This window comes from Macaca thibetana, chromosome 4 (assembly GCF_024542745.1).
Source record: "Macaca thibetana thibetana isolate TM-01 chromosome 4, ASM2454274v1, whole genome shotgun sequence".
NCBI lineage: Eukaryota > Metazoa > Chordata > Mammalia > Primates > Cercopithecidae > Macaca > Macaca thibetana.
Window position 1 is genome coordinate 5,859,375 of NC_065581.1, and position 19,141 is coordinate 5,878,515.

Sequence of the window (19,141 nt, forward strand, 5' to 3'; positions counted from 1 at the left end):
TTTCAGGATATCCTTTACATAAATTAGCAGGAAGGCACTGGGATAGTCCCTAGAGATTATTGAAGTCCATTCATCTTACTGTACAGAATGGGAAATGAAGGCTCGGGGTTGTGTGTGTGTCTCTATGTGTGTGTGACTTGTTCAGATAATTCACTCATTCAACCAGCAGATTTTTTATCAGGATTGGATCTGGCCTCTTTAGATTCTGCAGAATGTGTTTACAAATGCATGGGATGTCTCACCACAGTCTTGCAGCTTCCTGAGGTGACACCACTGGTGCCCAAGCTGGGCTGCATAGTCAAGCTCTCTGGACTGGTGGCCACTCAGTGCCTCTGCCCTTGGTGCTGCCCCACATCTATGAGGATCTCTACCTAGCTCCTTTTCCTTTCTTGGGCTGGGAAGTTGCAGAAACTCGACTTGGATCCATCAAATTGTTCTTTAAGCTCTGGTGTGTTATTGCATGATGGAAAGAACCATGTTCTGTTTTTGTATCAGAGTTCTATGTAAGATGGTTTACTCTGATTTAACCATGATGAACTGTGACACTCACACTAGTTACTATGTGCCTGGTGCCATTCCACTTAATTTACAAATACCAATACAGTTAATTCTTACCATGACTCTATTTGGTAGCTGATATTAAAGTTATTAATAGACAAATGCCTATAAGTGTGTGTGACTTGCATCCAGCTTTTATGTCAGAAAAAGGCTTGGACTTGTGAGCTAATGCTTGGGGAAGACAAGTGATTCTTTTTCAAATTATGTATGAAATGCTGAATTTGCTAATAATTATTTCTCTCTTTGGAAAATAATCCCTTTTGAGTATAGATATTATATAAAATACATGCCTATTCTTGACCATTCTGGGACCAATTACCAAGGTTTTAAAATAGCCCAGGCTCATTGCCTCTTTCTCTTCTCCCTCTCCTGCCCACCTTCTGGTGTTCCTCTGTTCATAGACATGTCCCTTGCAAACAGAAGAGGAGATGAGCAGAAACTCAAATCTGTCAGAAAAGGTTGGCTGTTACCAGCACCGCTAAAGACCAGGGGACGAAGAGCTGGAAGCTAATGGAATGCCTTGTCAGGGGCTCTTTCTATATCAGCCTTGTCCCTCCTGCCATCAGGTCTGGGACCCCCAGACCACTGAGCAACAGGAGAGCCTTGTTTATATGACAATTTTATTCCATGTTGTGAGCTTTTCCTTCAATTTACCACCAAAAGTTGCTGGCAAGACACCAATTTAGTGCAGTTTGAGTAAGCGAACATGTTTGCTGTTTTCCACTGTGTATTTTTAACCTATCCTTGTTTACTGGCCACCTTCTACTGTATGGTATCACTTCATGTTGAGTACTAAAAAGGCGTAAGTCCCAGTCTCTGCCAGGGAGGAATGATTAGACAGAGGAAAACAAAACAAAACCACAAGTGGATACAATAAGGAATTAAATGCTTTTATTATAACTTTTTTTTGATAAAAAATGCACCAACATCCCTTATTCTCTATTTCACTTAGTCTCTGCAGTGTATTAGTTTTCCATGACTGCTGTAATAAATTAACCCAGACTTAGCAGCTTAAAATAACACAGATTTATCATTTTAGAGTTCTGGAGATCAGATGTCCAAAATGGGCCTCAGCGGGCCTCACTGGGCTGCAATCAAGGTGTCAGCAGGGCTGCATCCCTTCTGGAAGCTCTGGAAGAGAATCTAGTGTCTTGTGTTTTTGACTCATAGAGGTTGCCTACATTCCTTGGTTCATGGCTCCTCTTCCACCTTCAAAGTCAGGAGGAGCTGGTGGAGTCTTTCTCACATCACATTGTTCTGACATTGACTCCCCTGCCTGCCTCTCCCACATTTAAGGACCCTGTGATGACACCAAGTCCAATGGAATAATCCAAGATAATCTTATTTAAGGCCAGCTGATTAGCAAGCTTAATTCAATCTGCAACCTCAGTTTCCACCTGCCATGTCACAGAACATATTCACAGATCTGGTTATTAGGTCTGAGGCCTCAGATTAGGACATTGATTAGGTTTGAGGATTTGGACATGAACATCTCTGGGGCCATTATTCTTCTTGTCATACTTAGCATGTATACTTTCCACAGAATGCCATGTAGACCAAATGTCATTAGATCAGTGAATATTGCTATTAAAATAAAAACAAGAGGAAGAAAATGAGAAGCTTTCTATATCTCAATGCTCATTAATGCAAAAACAATTATCCATTTTTCGTGTTTGTGGGGAGGCTGTTGTGCGTACTGTCATTTGTAATTATAATCCCACTTCCTTGTGTGAGTTCAGGCAGGCTGGTGGGAAAAATTTTAAAGACAGTTATAAGAGATAGACACAAACCTTCTTGGAAGACAAGGGGGGGTTTGCATAACTTCAGTAATAGATCTGGTTAAAGGCAGCCTAATCCTCTTATCTTAAGTAAATAGCTTAAAAGAGGTACAAAGGAATATAAGGGAGTTTATCTAAATAACTTGTGTACTCATGTGGTCCTAAAATTAACCTTTGATCATTCCCCAGCAGGATTGCTCTCTCAGGGAGAGGGTGACCAGGCTAATTACCCTCCAGTGGTGTTGACTCAAAGCCTTTGTCATTTAATGTGTGCTGAATAAATGCCAGCAGGGCCAGCGAGTCAAGGCCGTGGCTGCTAGGGCCATGGCTGCTACAACCTTTTCTGTCTGCAGCCTGGCTCCCAGCCTACTCTTTCACTGAATATCAGTGTCTGAGTACGTTATTCACCTGTCGTGCAGCTGGAGACTGCGGGACAGACTCCAGCACTTCCTCCTGCCCCCAATAAGTCAGCTGAGTTAGAAATGTTGTCATGATTACATGGCCACAATTACTGCTTTCTGTGTACCATCAAAATCAGCATTAAATGTAATTAGTTGCTGAATTATGTAGTATAGACAATATGTGTTTTGAGAATAAAATAAATGGATTTATCTTCCTTTCCACACTTTCTGATGATTCACATTTTCTTGAGATGAGCTAAGGGACCAAAATGCATCTATTCAAAGTAATCAATTCATGCACTAAATATTTTGTAAGTGTCTGACAAATGCCAGGCTCTGTGCTAGATACTGGCAAATGATGGAGAACAAACCAAACACGGCCTTTGTGCTCCTGGAAATTTTAACCTACTAGAGTCCTTGTGGGAAATTCTCTAAGCCTTAAGAGGGAATTTATGAGCCATGTCTTGAAGCATTAGGAGGATTTAGAGAGACTGGGAAGAATGAGGAAGGCATTTCAGGGACGGGAGAGCTGCTGAATAAAGCCACTGAGGCAGAGATGCATTGGAGACTGGTGTTTGTGTTTTCACCTCTTTTGACTCCTAATTCCTTGTTGGTTCCCATGACATCACTTTCAACCCCACAAACTCAAAATCAAGATAGAAACAGTGACGGAAAGACATTTTCTGGACTCAAGGGAAGAGAATCAGAAATCTGACTTTGGGGAAAAGAGGACCATTGTGTTACATGAATAGAGGCACAGTCTTTTGGTGCCAAGTTTGGGAAATGCTGAATGTTGAAGGGCAGCTCATGACATTTTAGCAGAAAAGGACACATGGGGACACATTCCAAAGAGTTGATACAGAATGTTAGATAACTCAAGGGTTGAAAACAGGAAGACTCAAGAGAAAACAAGGAGCATTTGTTGTTGTTGTCCTAAAATGTTAGACAGCCTTCTGAAACAAATCTCTATAATTTTACCTGGAAGTGACAGCCAGTACATCAGTCCCTGGACATCCAGTTTTCTCTTTTGAATGATTAATTACCAAGTTGTTATTAGCATGAGCTTTTTAATTGATTGTCCATTAATAAGTATTTTGACAAAATGCCTTGCCCTTGATACAGTCATTAAAAACAAAAAGCCCAACAACAATAAAACCAACCCTGATTTTTATAAAGCTGTTGGATTCAAGAGATGAGAAAGAAGAAGGCTTACTGCAAAAATCATAACTTTAGCTGTGCAACTATATTAGCGGAAGTAATACTGACAGCAGGAACAGACTAACCTCAAAAATCTCAGCGATTTGGTGCAACGAAAATTTATTGTTTGCTTTTGTCACAGTTCAGTGTGGTCAGTGGGCTCTGTTCCATGTAGTCGTTCAGGGATCCAAGCTCCTTTCATGACGAGGCACAGCAATCTTCAGTGTGCGTCCTTGTAGAGACCCTGACATCAGCTAGCCAGCAAACAAGGATCAACACAGAGAGAGACTAAAAAGGCACATCCACTCTTAGCTGGCTTAGTCTGGCAGGAACATATATCTGCTCACTTTCCGTTGGTAAGAATACAAGAATGTATCATATGGCTCCATCTGACTCTAAGAGGGCTCAGGACTCTAAGAAACCTTCTCAAGTTTCTGAGTTGTTTTGCAAAAAGTAAACAATCATGATCTTTTGGCTACAATTCCATCTACAGGGTGAGCAGCTTCTCCTCTTCATTAACTCTTCTTGGTGTTTACCTCTAGATTTGCTGGAAGGAGAAAGATGGGGAAAGGAGGGTAGAAGCACCCTCTGGAATGCCCCAGGTAGATATCAGACACATTTCAAGTGATTCTCACCTCTGTTTGATTCTATATCCTCACTCCTGCCTGGAAAGTTTCATCAAAGGAGTCTGTATTTAACACAGAAAAAAAAAAAAATCTTCAAATACGCCAGTTTGTAGTTTTGGCCTCCTTAATGGTGTGATGTCAAGTTGCCACAATCTAAAACAGTGTTTTGGGGATTGGCTGCACCCTTGCCTACTGTGTTTCTGCAGAACTAAGCTCTCATGTCACAGATGCTCTCTTTGAGGGTCAAGAGGAGGCTCCCAATAATGATTATCTGCATGTAAAAGTAACATGGCAAAACTCCACCCCCGTCGTTCCTTCTGCCCTGCTTGCATGATCAAAGCCCAGAAGCAGCCTCATCGATCACAACCACTTTCTCTACTCACACCTTGCCACCCTGTCTGATGGGCCAGAGAGATAGGAATTGGCACCCTTAGGCTGATTTAAGGAACATTTGTTATTCTCTGATTTCCAGGCTATTTAGCACACAGAAGAATCGCTGCCAAATAAGGGAGAGAGATGGTTACAGCTTGTCGGGCCCTCAAACAGCCCCTCCTCCTTCCCCAGACTCTACCCCAGTGGCACCTTAATGAGAATTATGAGGACTGTGGTTATTCTGAAGGGAATCTGGGCCACTCTAGGCGGCCGTTTCCTACTGAGCCGAGAGAAGCTAACAAGTGAGGCAGAGAAATAAATAGGCTTGTCCCCGCTAACTCCCCCAGATGCTGCTCCCATTAAAACACACCCATTGGAGGAGACTTCTCACTTATAATTGCCACCAATAAATCTATCACACCACACATAGCTTTACTGAAGCCTAACCCGCCAATATAATTAACAAGGAAAAGGGAGCAAATTTATTCATGGGGGTCATTCATCAGGCTTATGTTTAGACTTCTGTTGTCAACTATTACCATTTCTGTTTCACACTGGAAGCTGCTTCTTCTATAGCCATTTTGCTTCACAGACAATATGCTTGCATTTCAAAAGCACACATGGGTCTCCTATAAGGGACTGCCTTTGAAAAATATTTTTCACGTACGTGGATATAAGTTGGAGTCCTGACTCTGCATACACGGTGTGCTACCTGTGTGACTTTGTTCAAATTATTCAACCTCTCTGAGCCTGTTGCCTTCTATAAAGTGAGCATAGTGACACTCACTTGCACTATTTTGCATAGAATAGATAAGCATAAGAAACAGTACAGAGGAGGTGCCCAATAAACACTGGCCTTTCTATTTTTTCTTTACCTTCCTGACCTTTCTATCTCTCTCCTTTCTCTCTTCTCAGGAGCATTCTGTAGTTTTATAACCAGGACCCTAATTAATGAGCTTGCTGAGAGCTGGGTGAAAGTTGCCCAAATGGAGAGGTGATGAGTAGGTGTATATTCTGTGTCAAAGCAAATGAAATCGAGATCATTAGAAGCAAAACACCTTACAAAGGAACCAAATGCTAAAGGCACTGTAGAAATATAAAAGAAGTCACACTCTGGAGGCAGTTCTCTGGGGTGTCAAGTTCTAAGGAGCCACTAGAGTCAGTGCTCACCCTTTTGCCTCCATGGTGAGCTCTCCTGGTTTTACTTCTTCCGCCTTCTGCTTCTTTCAGCTCCTTTGACAGCTCATCTTCCACCCAACTTCAAATGCTACAGTTCCTCAGATGCAACCTTGGGCCCTTTTTATGCCTCATTCCACATTCTTTTCCTAAACAATCACATCCACACCCAACGCTTTGGTTACCAGGCATACTCTTTCAAATGGACTTCTTCTGCCCAGATACATGCTCTGAGCTCTAGACCTGTCTATCCTTCTGCCTCCATGACATCTATTGGATGTCTCATGGGTACACCAGATGAAATTGGACAAAATAAACCAATGCTATTTGCACCTGCAAACCTGGTCCTGCTGCAGTGTTTGCTGACTCAGGGAACGGTGCCTGCAGTCAAGAAGTTGCCTGGGAATCGTCCTTGTCTCCTCTCTTTCTTTGTTCACCCTCCATCCAGTTAATCACAAATGCAGCCACAAATTCCAATTATAAAGCTACTAGGCTCTCTCATGAGGCTGTGATGGCCTGTGCTGGCTTTTCCACCATCCAGTTTGGCCCCACCCACTCCATTCTCCAGACTCTAAATGGAGAGATCTTTTAAATATCTCATTTTTGCACTCATCACTCACCCTCTCATATCCAACTTCCTGTGGAAAACTTTTCAAAGGATGCTTATTGCTTTCAGAATGAAATTCCACATCCCTAATACCATTTATAAGGATCTACCTATCAGCTAACTTCATCCCTCATTGCCTCATCTCTATTTCTGAGGACCAGCCACCCAGCATTTTTAATCTCCTGGACCCACTACCATTTCTCCCACCTCAGGGTCACCACGATTGCTCTCCCTCGCTTCAGAATACTTGGCTAGTTTTTGCTCATCCATTAGATCTCATCTTAGATCTGACTATGTCTTATTGGTTTTAAAGCATGTTTTCCACATTTTAACATCTCTGAAGTTAAGGTGTGTACGTTGGCATGGACTGTTGGCTGGCCGCTGCTGGGACATGGTTGTGCACCTGTGCACACACCGACAGCATCAGAGTCAAAACTTGCAGGATGGGGTTAGCGGCTTGGCAGCAAGTCCTGGAGATAACATGGAGCACTCTTTTAACTCCTAGGAAGCAAATAGTTGTGGTGTGTGAGTCGGGGAGGGAGTGGATCCGATCTGTGTAGCAACATTCCCCAAGCAGAAGTCAAAAATAGGTTAGCTCTACATAATTGCAAATTTGGCTTAAGAGCAAAGTACCAATAGCTTTTAGTTCTTTTATAGATTCTTTTAAGAAATACCATATCATCAGTGCTCTTAATGGCACAGGGAATGATGTTGTGGGGAAAAGCCTAGACATTAACCATGCTGCATTGAAAGTGATTAGGAAGAAATAGATTCTGAATGTAAAGAAATTCTAGGAATTCCTTAAGAACCTATTTTGCTTATATTTTCTCTTTTAATTATGCACAAAATGATATGTAATAAAAACATCAAATTAAAGGTAAAATGAATATCCTAAGTCCTAAGACAGCTTCGTGTCATTTTTGATTGGAAACATTTTTTTTTTTCTTAGTGATACATACAATAATGGTGTGTCTTACATTTGGTGACATCTGAGACTTAATGAAAAACAGTCATTCCTAAGAGCAGGCTTTGCTGACGCCTCGAATAGGACAGGCCATCTTTTTATAAGCTCTCTCATATTCTGGTAGCTCCTTATATCACTAATAATAGCTGTAATAAATGGTGAATTAGTCATTTAATATCTGCAAGATTGCAAGCTCAATATGAAAAGAGACTGTATCGTTCATGTTAACTTCTTTACCCAGAAGCGAGAATGCAGAGGTTGCATAAGAGATCTTCGTTTGAATAAATAAATGAGTCTGATCAGGACTATGCTGTCTTTTTTGGGGGGTGGCCCAGAAAGTGACAGCTGCACCAAAATGCTTTAGGTCATGGCCCAGGTCACAGAGCTGGGAAAAAGACTGTGTAGGGGAAGAGCGAAGCTGCACAATGAGAGGCCCTTAGCTCCCGAGAGGGAATTGTAACTCCAGCAGGCACGGCGAGCTGGCAGCACCGATCCACTGCGCACCTCATGGCGGGGTGCCTCGTTGTTCCCTCCTGGCCTCACAGCTCTGGTCTGCTTGTACCTTTGGGCACATTCACAATTTATTTGGACAGGACATTATTCCTGCCACTGGAGATTAAGGCCTAAGAGTGGCAAGAGTCAGTGTGTGAAAATCAGGGTGTGACAACAAAACACACATACACGCCCCATAACGAAACTCTTCCCTTCGAACAGTTAAAAATGCTTAACAAGTCCTGTCAGCCAGTGTTTGTGTGGGTGAGGCTGGAGTTTTGTAAAGGGAGGAAGGAGACGGACCACAGTTCCCTGCACGGTGGCCCTGGGACACCCCTCTCTTGGTGTGCTCCTCAGAGCTCCTTGAGGACCACCCCAGCAGGGAACCCCGGGGGACTCTCCCAGCCTCTTGTCAGTTCTGAAGACACCTGAGAAGGAAGGTTAGCAATGAATTCACAGCCTGAGCCGCTGGGAGTCTTCCCTTCACCATGCCCCAGGCAAACGAGGCAGCGCCTGTCTGCTTTCCACTTCTGTGCCCAAGGGGATGAGCAGTCACTTGCCACAGCGCCCTGGCTGTTCTCTTTTGTTCTGTTTCCATCAGAAATGGCAGTCCGTGGAAGGAGTAGGACCATCTGCTCGCCGGAGACATCGCAGGCTTCCGTGGAGGAGCCCGCCCTTCGATATTCACATGAACAGGCTCCAATTCCACCCCACCTGCAGAGGGAGCCCTGAGTTCTTCCCAGACTCCACAGGGGTGGGGATTGGTGGGGTCGGGCGGGTTCTTGCCTTTCTCACCCAATGGTCTGCTTCCCATCCTCTTTAGGAGCTCTGCTTGTGGCTTGCCTCTTGACGTGGAAGGGCAGTGCCATGTGATACTACAAGGACCAGGTAGCCACAACACCTCCCTGGATTCCCCACAAACCTCCTGTCACATAAAGCCTCTCCCACAGGGTAGGCAGCTGGGTGGAACGTACACCCGCCCCACACAGACAACTGAGAATTGAATGTTGGGCATTTCCCTTGTTGAAATCCACAGCCAGTTCTGCAAACTCAGTTGCTCCTAGATTTTGTTTTGTCTTGTTTTGCTTTTAACTTAGAAAAGCTCAGCTGTCTCCAAACCCCATACACAAGCTGGGCTCTGAGACTCCCTTTACACAACCAGTGCTCCAGGACCCCCCTCCCACGACCCGTCTCTCCTAGGAGTTTACCCTTTGATACAGTTATGTCCATACCGTTTCCTCACCTTAGAAGGCAAATTCAGGTCAAATTCATCTTAATAATACTTAAGAATTAAAAAAATTATCACTAATAATGTTTTAGTAGAATTAAATATTTTAAAAGAATAAATAATTTAAATTTTAAAATAGTATTTTAAAAGAAATGTTAAATTTAAATAGTATTTTTCTCCTGGTTTTATACTTGTGTAAATCATAATTGTTAGAGCTGGGAAGGACTTTAGGGTATTTCTACACAAGCTCCCCACTTTGCAGATGAAAAACTGAGATGCAGGTGTGTTGAGGCGCTTTGCCTATGTCCACATGATAGTAAATGGCTAAGCCAGTATTAGCCACAGGTCAGTTGACTTTCAACTTTTCTGTGCCGTAAAGCACAGGTCTCAACCCAAACACTTACCTGGAGCAGGTCAGTGATGCTGGTGACTGAGAGGGAGCAGGTGCAAGCACATTCATATGCACCATATGTGTAGTGAGACTGTGTGAAGATCAGTTTGCAAGGGTGCAGGATTTGCTGAGCTGCAGCAGGTTTTTGCCATGTGGGAATGCCTGCCTAGTGTTGTAAACATCTTCCTGTTTTGTTTGTTTGTTTGTTTGTTTTCTTTTTTTGAGATAAGGTCTTGCTTTGTCACCCAGACTGGAATGCACTGGCACGATCACAGCTCACTGCAGTCTCAACCTCTTGGGCTCAAGGGATCCTTCCACCTCAGCCTCCCTAGTAGCTGAGACTACACGTGCACGCCACCATGCCTGGCTAATTATGTATTCATTTATTATTATTATTATTATTATTTTTCTTTGTAGAGATAGGTTTCGCCATGTTGCCCAGGCTGGTCTTGAACTCCTGGGCACAAGTGATCCACTTGCCTCAATCTCCCAAAGTGCTAGAATTACAGGCCTGTTTTTTGTTTTTTTTTTTTCCCCAAGGAAAACTAGAAATATAGATTTTCAAAAAATTGTACAATCTCCTCATTTGCTCAAAATTAAAACAAACACTGGATAGGCCAACTATGACCCATCTGTAAACCAAGTTCAATCTAGGGATGGCCAGTGCACAATTTCTGCCATAAGAAAATCTTACTGGCTGAGCAAAGTGGCTCATGCCTGTAATCCCAGCAATTTGGGAGGCCAAGGCAGGCGGATCACGAGATCAGGAAGTCGAGATCAGCCTGGCCAACGTGGTGAAACCCTATCTCTACTAAAAGATACAAAAAATTAGCCAGACGTGGTGGCATGCACCTGTAATCCCAGCTACTCGGGAGGCTGAGGCAGGAGAATCGCTTGAATCTGGGAGGTGGAAGTTGCAGTGAGCTGAGATCATGCCATTGTACTACAGCCTGGGTGACAGGGCGCAAGACTCTGTCTTAAATAAATAAATAAATAAAAACAAAAATAATAAAATCTTACTGCAGAATGCTTCCCCAAAGGGTCCCTCTCCTGACTGGTTCTGTGCTTTTCCCCTTGAGGTTTCCTACTACTTCCTGCCCGCTCCCAGTGCCCCTCACCATGTTCAAGCCAACTCCTAGTGTTCCTCTCTGTAGCCCCCTAGATCCTGTCTTTTTAAGCCCACAGGAAGGGGCCTTCCCTGTAAGCTGCTGAGCTCCAGCCTAAAGGTCCCAGTGGTCCTACCTGGCTTAATTTTCCCTCCAACTCGCCTTCACACTGCTGGCAAGATTGAAAAATGAGTCATTAAATTACATTCCTAAATTCACTGGGGACGAGACTAGAGCCAACCATGGTCAGTGAAATGCCTTGGAACATTGGTGCTGTCTCAAAGGAATCATAGGGAAATGATTTTTGCCTTATGTAGAATTTACTTAAATGGTAATCAGAAGTAAACAAAATGAAACACATAGCTAAAGAACAGCTTTCTTTGAATGCAGAAAGCCATGAAACTATCTGGCATGCTTTGCTAAAAATACTGGGAGAGCAGTTCTGAGAAGTAGTCTGTTCCTTGCAGAATTCCTTGTGAACCCCTGAAACTATAGGTGGATTTCACACGTGTAGCCCACTTCTGAAGTGATGACTGCACCCTCAGCCAGCCCTTTCCTGAACCAGGGGTTGCACACTTTGAAGCCTGCAGGGACTAGAGTTACAAGAATGCAATAGGCCAGGACGGGTTCTGATGGCCTGAAGAAGGGGCAGGCATTACTTCGATCTGGTGGATAATGGACTGCAGGCCCAGTGCTGCCATACCTTCTGGATTTTCATGAGAAGTTAGAAATCTGAATTTTTGTGTGAACTCTGGCTTATTAAAGTTTGGCAACTGATTGAAGTAAAAACAAAACACCTTTCCAACCATAGAAGAGCTCTTTCTCTGAGGGCATGATTCAGCCGTGGGCTGCCAGATAGCAACCTCTACACGAAGGAGAGGGCCAAGAAATACTCAAAAGAAGCCAGATAACTTAGGTGGTTGCTTCCAAATGCTTCCAAGGAGTTACTCATCCAGGATTTTAGATTTACACACAGTCACATAAGGACGCACTGTTTGAGGCCTCATTCTCCTAAACCTCCTTCTAAACAGGGATGCCACATGCCACCTGCATCCTTTTTAAACATGTACCAACATTGATTGGACATATCCATGAAGAAGGAAACTGACAATTGTGATTAATGTCCCTGGACCTCATTGTACTTGGTCTCAAACACCTGGAGAAGGCCAGCAGCACTCATATCATTCTTCCTTCTCCTCTATCTCACCACATTTCATTTGCTCACAACCAGATTCTCTTCAAGGTTGAATTCATTCCTTCGCAGTAGCCATACCCGTCCTGCAACAGAACTACCCTCTGCCTACAGAGAACCCCTGGGTATATTCAGTAAAGGTTGAGTTACTGTGTTTTGCATTTGGTAATTCGTGATGTGTTTTGTGGTTGCCATACTGAGGCTAACGAGGAAAAGCTTATATTTTCTCCTGGATGGGGAGTAGTATTCCTACTGCCAGTCACATGAAGACAAGTCTGGTCCTTATTCAGAAAGCCAGAATGGAGAAAACAAGACTCTGGGGGCAGGAAAAAAACTGCTTTTCTCTAAACAAAATTTGGTTAACTCAACAGTATTTACTGAGTGTGTCAGTAAGAACTCAATATGTGTCAGGCACTTACTGTGTGACACACTGACCATCAGAGTCAAGACTTTGGACTTATCTTTCAGGTTGCTCCTCAGAGAAGGAAGTAGCGATGGCCTTTGTAAGAAAGGGAAGGAGGGAAAACTGATTAGGCCCCAAATGGAAGATGAGAAAGTAATAGTTTGTAGGACATATATCAGTTTCTTATGACTACATTTCTTTTCCTAGTCAGTCTTTAGTAAAATTCCAGCTCTGTCTCAGCCATGCTATTGGGTATTGATGTGAAGGTTGTGTTTTCTCATTTAGGTCAGGGATTTACTTACAAGGGTGAGCAGTGTCCATCCCAAAGGCCATCATGATGGTGGTTGCCATAATGTGAAGAGGTCCAAAGGGAAAGAAATTTTAGGAGACCATAGCCAAGTGTTTGGAAATCAGCTTTCTCTTTATGGATAGATTTTTGCTCTAGTTAATGGCCTCAGAGGATGTAAGGTTTATTTTTTATTAAGTATGTTGGAAATTTCCTATGCAGAGATGAATCACTCTTATAGGAAATATCAAAGAATCATTCTCCTTTCCAGCATCTATATTTTCATGCCCCAAAGTGAATTTCTCATTTTTGCTTCAAGCCTGCTACTCCTCTCATGTTCCTATCTTAGTTTTGACATCACCATCCAGTTAGTGACTCAGGATGAAAACCTCAGAGTTGTGGTCAGCTCCTTCCTCTCTCTCCTTCATCTCCCTCTCTAACTCCTTAATACTGTATTCAAACATTTGAAGTTTTGTTGAGCAGTATTTCAAACTGATACTCCATGAAACACAGGAGATGTTACTGGAGGCATTACGAGAACAGTAGTCTTTGGCCAATAAGTTTGGGAAACACTACAAGTTGTATCTCTCTTTTAGAGATTTTCAGAGTACCTAATCATATTAAATGCTTTGAGAAGTTCTGCAATTTAGAAACCTGTTTAACTTCATCAACCACAGAATTTTCCACATGTTAAAAAAATATAAAAATTATCAGCATTTCTGTTAGTGGTCTACATAAATGTGGTTCAGTACTAACTGTAATTTGGAAAATTCTGTTAGAAAAGTACCCCTGCAAAATCTCTCCCAGAGGCATTTATTGCTCATTTTTTTTGAGATTCCCTTCTTACCTAGACACTTGCACCAGTATCTTAATTATTCTCCCTGCTTTCAGTCTCTACCTATTTATGTCAATTTTTTCTTCATTTACAGTTATGTCCTCTCAAAATACAGTTGTGATTAAACTTCTCTTCTACTCAAAAATCTTCCATGGCTTTCACACTGCCAGCAAAATAAAGTTCTAGCTACTTACCATTTTGAGGGCTCAGGTCAATGCAGACTGAAAACTGACTCCATTTGCCAAGTTCTGAAAGAGGGTTAGAAACCAAATTTCTTAAAACATCTGGAGTCAGAGATAGTTCAATACAATAAACAAAGAGAGAAACAAAGGCCAAGAATTTTCCAATATTGATGACAGATGACAAACCGTAGATCCATGAAGTCCAGAAAACACCAACACACTTAAGTATATCAAATTGAACTTACTGAAAATGAAATTCAAAGGGAAAATCTTGAGGGGGGAGAAAAGAGACTTTATTTATGGAGGAATGCAGATAAGTATTACAGCAGACTTCTCATCAGAAATCATGAAAGCCAAAGGCAATGGAACAACATCAAAATTCTACACCCAGTGAAAATATCTTCCAAAAATGCAGGAAAAATAAAGACTCTCTCCTACAAACCAAAACTGAGAGAATTCATTTCCAGAAGGCCTACCATGCCAGAAATGTTAAAGGAAGCTCTTAAGGCAGACAGAAGATGATAACAGAAAGAAGCTTTGATCCACACAAAGATATACAGAATGCTTTTAAATGGAATAAATAAGGAAAAAGAAATCCATTTTTCTATTATTTTTAATTACTTTAAAATATAAAGTAAAAGTGTTTGGGGAGAAGAAGGGAAAGAGTATGCAGCTCTCATTTTTGGATAAGGAAGGCAGATCAAGAATAGATTAGGCAAATAAGGATTAGGTTGGTGCAAAAGTAATTGTAGTTTTGGACCATGAATTTTCAGTCATTATAACTAGGCCAAACACATCTTTATTAGTCAAAATAGGAACTATTATATTCAACACATTTTTCCCAATATGAGAAATAAGTTTGTTTATTTCTGTAGCATAAAAATCCATCCTTCAGGATTTGGTGAACTCTTGGAAAGCATTTCTACCTTCTGCTGGTTTTGAAAATGTTTTCCCTGCAAAAAGTTGTTGAGGTGCTTGAGGAAGTGGGAGTTGCTTGAGGAGAGGTCAGGTGAATATGGCAGATGAGGCAAAACTTCGTAGCCCAATTTGTTCAACTTTTGAAGTGTTTGTTGTGTGACGTGTAGTCAGGTGTTGTTGTGGAAGAGAATTGGCCCTTTCTGTTGACCAGTGTTGGCTACAGGTATTGCAGCTTTCAGTGCATCTCATTGATTTGCTGAGCAGACTTCTCAGATGTAATGGTTTTTCCAGGATTCAGAAAGCTGTAGTGGGTCAGATTGGCAGCAGTTCACCAAATAGTGACCATTGCTTTTTTTGGATGCAAGTTTGGCTTTGAGAAGTGCTTTGGAGCTTCTTCTTGGTCCAGCCACTGAGCTGGTCATTGCTGGTTGTCATATAAAATCCACTTTTCATCGTATGTCACAATCAATTGAAATGGTTTGTTGTTGTTGTGTAGAATAAGAGAAGATGACACTTCAAAACAACAACTTTTTTTGATTTTCACTCAGCTCGTGAGGCACCCACTTATGGAGCTTTTTCACCTTTCCAATTTGCTTCAAATGCCAAATGACCATAGAATGATCGAGGTTGAGTTCTTTGGCAATTTCTTGTATAGTTGTAAGAAGATTAGCTTTGATGATTGCTCTTAATTGATTGTTGTCAACTTCCGACTGCTGACCACTATGTTCCTCATCTTCAAGGCTCTTGTCTCCTTTGCAAAACTTCTTGAGCCATCACTGCACTGTATGTTCATTAGTAGTTCCTGGGTCAAATGCATTGTTGATGTTGTGAGTTCTCTTTGTTGCTTTATGATCCATTTTGAACTCGAATAAGAAAATGACTCCAATTTGCTTTTTGCCTAATATCTTTTCCGTAGTCTAAAATAAATATAAAATAAACTGCAAGTAATAAGTCATTAGCAAAAAAAGATAAAGTGAGAAATGCACATTAAAATGATGTATAACATAACCACATTTACTTAAGACTATATTCCAGTATCATACGGCAAATTTCAACAATGCAGAAGCTGCAAGTACTTTTGCACCAACCTCAAAACTTGGGACAGTTGTCAGGTCAAGATTTTGTCTCAAACAATGCCAGAAGCTGAGGGATCATAAGCATTTGTGTGAGGACTGGTGGGCTGGTTTATAGCCAGAGGACCCTCTCTCAACAAGATTCTCCACTTGTGAACTCCAGCCCTTCTTCCTATCTACGCTTCTTGACACTTCTCTTCCTTTACCAGCCCATGATTTCAGACATAAGGATATCCTATTGGAGCCCACATAACTTGCCCTTTTTTGGGTGCTACATGTTACTCACCTGTTTCCCTCCACTTCCATCTCTACCTATTATATTCCCTTTGTTTTTCAGCATCCAGGTAAAATGATGTTTCCTCTAAGAAGCACTTTGTAGTCTGCCCAATTAAGGTAGATTTCTCCCACTCCTGTGACCCATGACAATTTTATTCTACTAGCCATAATAATCTGACTTATGTTGAACTTAGTTATTTGTGAGGTTATCTCAAGCTCACTGTAAGCTCCACAAAGCTAGCCACCATGATTTAGTCATGTTTGAATCCTCCCTTCCTAAACACTCCCTATACACCACCTAGCCCAAGTACTAATTATTGATGGTTTGTGACATAGACTCAGCAAAAGTTTCTTGAATGCAATTAAGACTAAGGACCTTTGGCTTCTTTGATGCCTATGTTCTTTGAGGTAAGGTAAAAAATGAAACTGATTTGGATGCAGTCACAGGGGCTTTTTTCTCTGACAACACCTGACTACCCTGTTTGATCTAAACAGGGTCTGTCCTCCAAGAGTTTTTTAGAATCAGTCAGAGTGTCATGGCCATTCCAGCAAGGGAACAGAAGTGCTAGTCAGGAACCAAGGGAGACTCGTGTAAAGAGTCCTGAACCCCTTCCATATGGTAAGAGACAGGGATAGCCTGTGGCCAGACCATTCCTTCCAACTGTCCAGCTCCTGGACTTATAACCATAGTGGACACAGGGTCCTTATGTTTTCCTTCCCTGGACTGTGTGCTCAGTCATTTGGCAAGACTAAGGCTAACTGAGATGGCTCATATTCAGCAAATTTCACTCCACAACAGAAAAACAAGGCAAACAAACAAAACAAAACAAAAACAAAAAAGAAAGAGGTCAGGAGATCGAGACCATCCTGGCCAACATGGCGAAACCCCATGTCTAGTAAAAATACAAAAAAAAAATTAGCTGGGTGTAGTGGCGTGTGCCTGTAATCCCAGCTACTCAGGAGGCTGAGGCATGAGAATCACTTGAACCCAGGAGGTGGAGGTTGCAGTGAGCCGAGATCACACCACTGCACTCCAGCCTGGTGACAGAGTGAGACTCCGTCTCAAAAAAAAAAAAAAAAAAAAAAAAAGAAAAAGTGTCAAGATGAAGCAACAGTTAACAGAAAAGGGGAACAAAAATTGGGAGCAGGAGATTTGAGGACAGACAATTGAGCTCAGTCCTGAAGAGCGAATCAGTCTCAGCATGGCAGAAAGTATACATATTCCAGGAGCATGACTAAAGTTCATAGGCCAATGAACTCAATGTTCAGACTGGTAAGAAAGCCAGAGTGATAGGAGGAGCTGTTCTGTCGTGCAGGAATCAGAGAAAAATCGTAGGCCCTTGGTGTGGAAGTGATAGTGCTGGTGCTAATTGGATAGGAGTTGCTATGGAGCGCTGAGGACCTCGGTCCTTGAAAAAACTTCACCCTTCAGCTTGAGCACTGACTGACAGCTGGAAAGGGCTATGAGTATCCACACCCTTATTAATATAAGGTCAGCAATGTCACTATCTTCCCAGGATATAGGCACAGGCCATCATGGCTGTAGAAATCTTCAGTGACTTGATGCTGAAGCAGAAAGTAATATATATCTTATTGCTTTGAGAAAATAATCAAATCATTTTCTACCCTGGATTGCTCTAGATAGAATTTTAATGTAAGCAGAATCTAAATGTGTCCACCAATCTTACTCCCCTTTTCTCACAAGAATATGGTTCCAATGATCGCTGTTTTAAAGAGGATTTCTAGTGTAATTATGGGAGTATTTGCCCAACTAATCCTTTTCTTTGCTTCTTTGGCAAGGTGCTCAGTTATCATTGTTTGAGTTTAGTTCAGCTGTGGAATTTTCTTCTAACTGTACTTGGACCCTGGAGAGGCAGAGCCTTAATGGGGGCTGCCTTCTCCACATCCTGCAAGGATTGCAGAGATCCAATAAGTCAACTTTTACAGAATGCTTGGGGATCTGAAGGGTCTATTTGGGCTATAAATGTGCCAGGAAAAAAATCCTTGGATGTTCATTACTAGTGTGGTGGCTCAATGTACATCCCATTTTCTACCTTGATACCTTATTAAAAAGTTGGAAAATCTCTATTGGGGTGAGAAAGACAACTTCTACTTGTTCGGTGGGTGGTTTTTAAAAGCCTTGGAGATTCATTCCTAACGCAGGTCTATTCTAACATGTCAGAGGCATTTACCATTTACCCACACATGCAGGGAAGGCAGGAGACAGAATATAGAAGAAATTAGAGCCTCCAGGGTGAAAGGAGAAATTTTTCTTTTTTGGCTGTAAGGAGGTCCTTCAAACACAGCAGCTGTGGGTGATGTCAAGGGACAGCTATTGCAGCCCATCTCTCTACACCCACTCAGTGAGGAGGAGTCAGATACAGCCCAGGATTTTTGAAACATTCAAGTTTTCACTAAAAATCTTTATTAATTCAAAGCATTCAGCATGAGTTATATAGGACAATCACAGTTACTGATTGTTTAGATCTGGTAGAGAATTCAGGATTTGCCACTCAAAATCAAAAACTATAAAGCAGTTGAATAACTAATCAATTACACAGCAGGAATTCTGTCTCCAAACCCAAGCACCTACTTTGAATTTTGACTCTTAGGACTGATAAGATGTTCAGGTTATGTTAGTAGCATTGATGTCCAGTCATTTGCATTTCCAGCTAACATGGTGGGGTCATGGAAACGGGTCTATGAAATCATTGCCTTAGTTTTTTACCTTCTTCACATTGCTAGGGACCCTTGTGGGAGGCATCATCAAACTCTCCATCTACTGACAAGCTGAGGTGATGGCCCAAGGAAGACCTTCCTTCCCAATCAACACTTCACCGGTTTCATTCCAATTTCATTCCAATAAAACCCAACTCTTTTCTCCAGACTCTTGATCTCCACTTGTTGCTTTCCTGGAGCTGGTGTTTGAACTCAGCTTTTCTTCCCTCACATTTTCACTTAGCTAACCTTTTTGCCCTGAGCATCACTTGCTATCTGTAAAGGTAGAGGATTCCCTGCTTTAAATCTGGCCCTATAGAAAAAGACCTTTGATCTTAGCAGCTGTCTTAATCCGTTCGTGT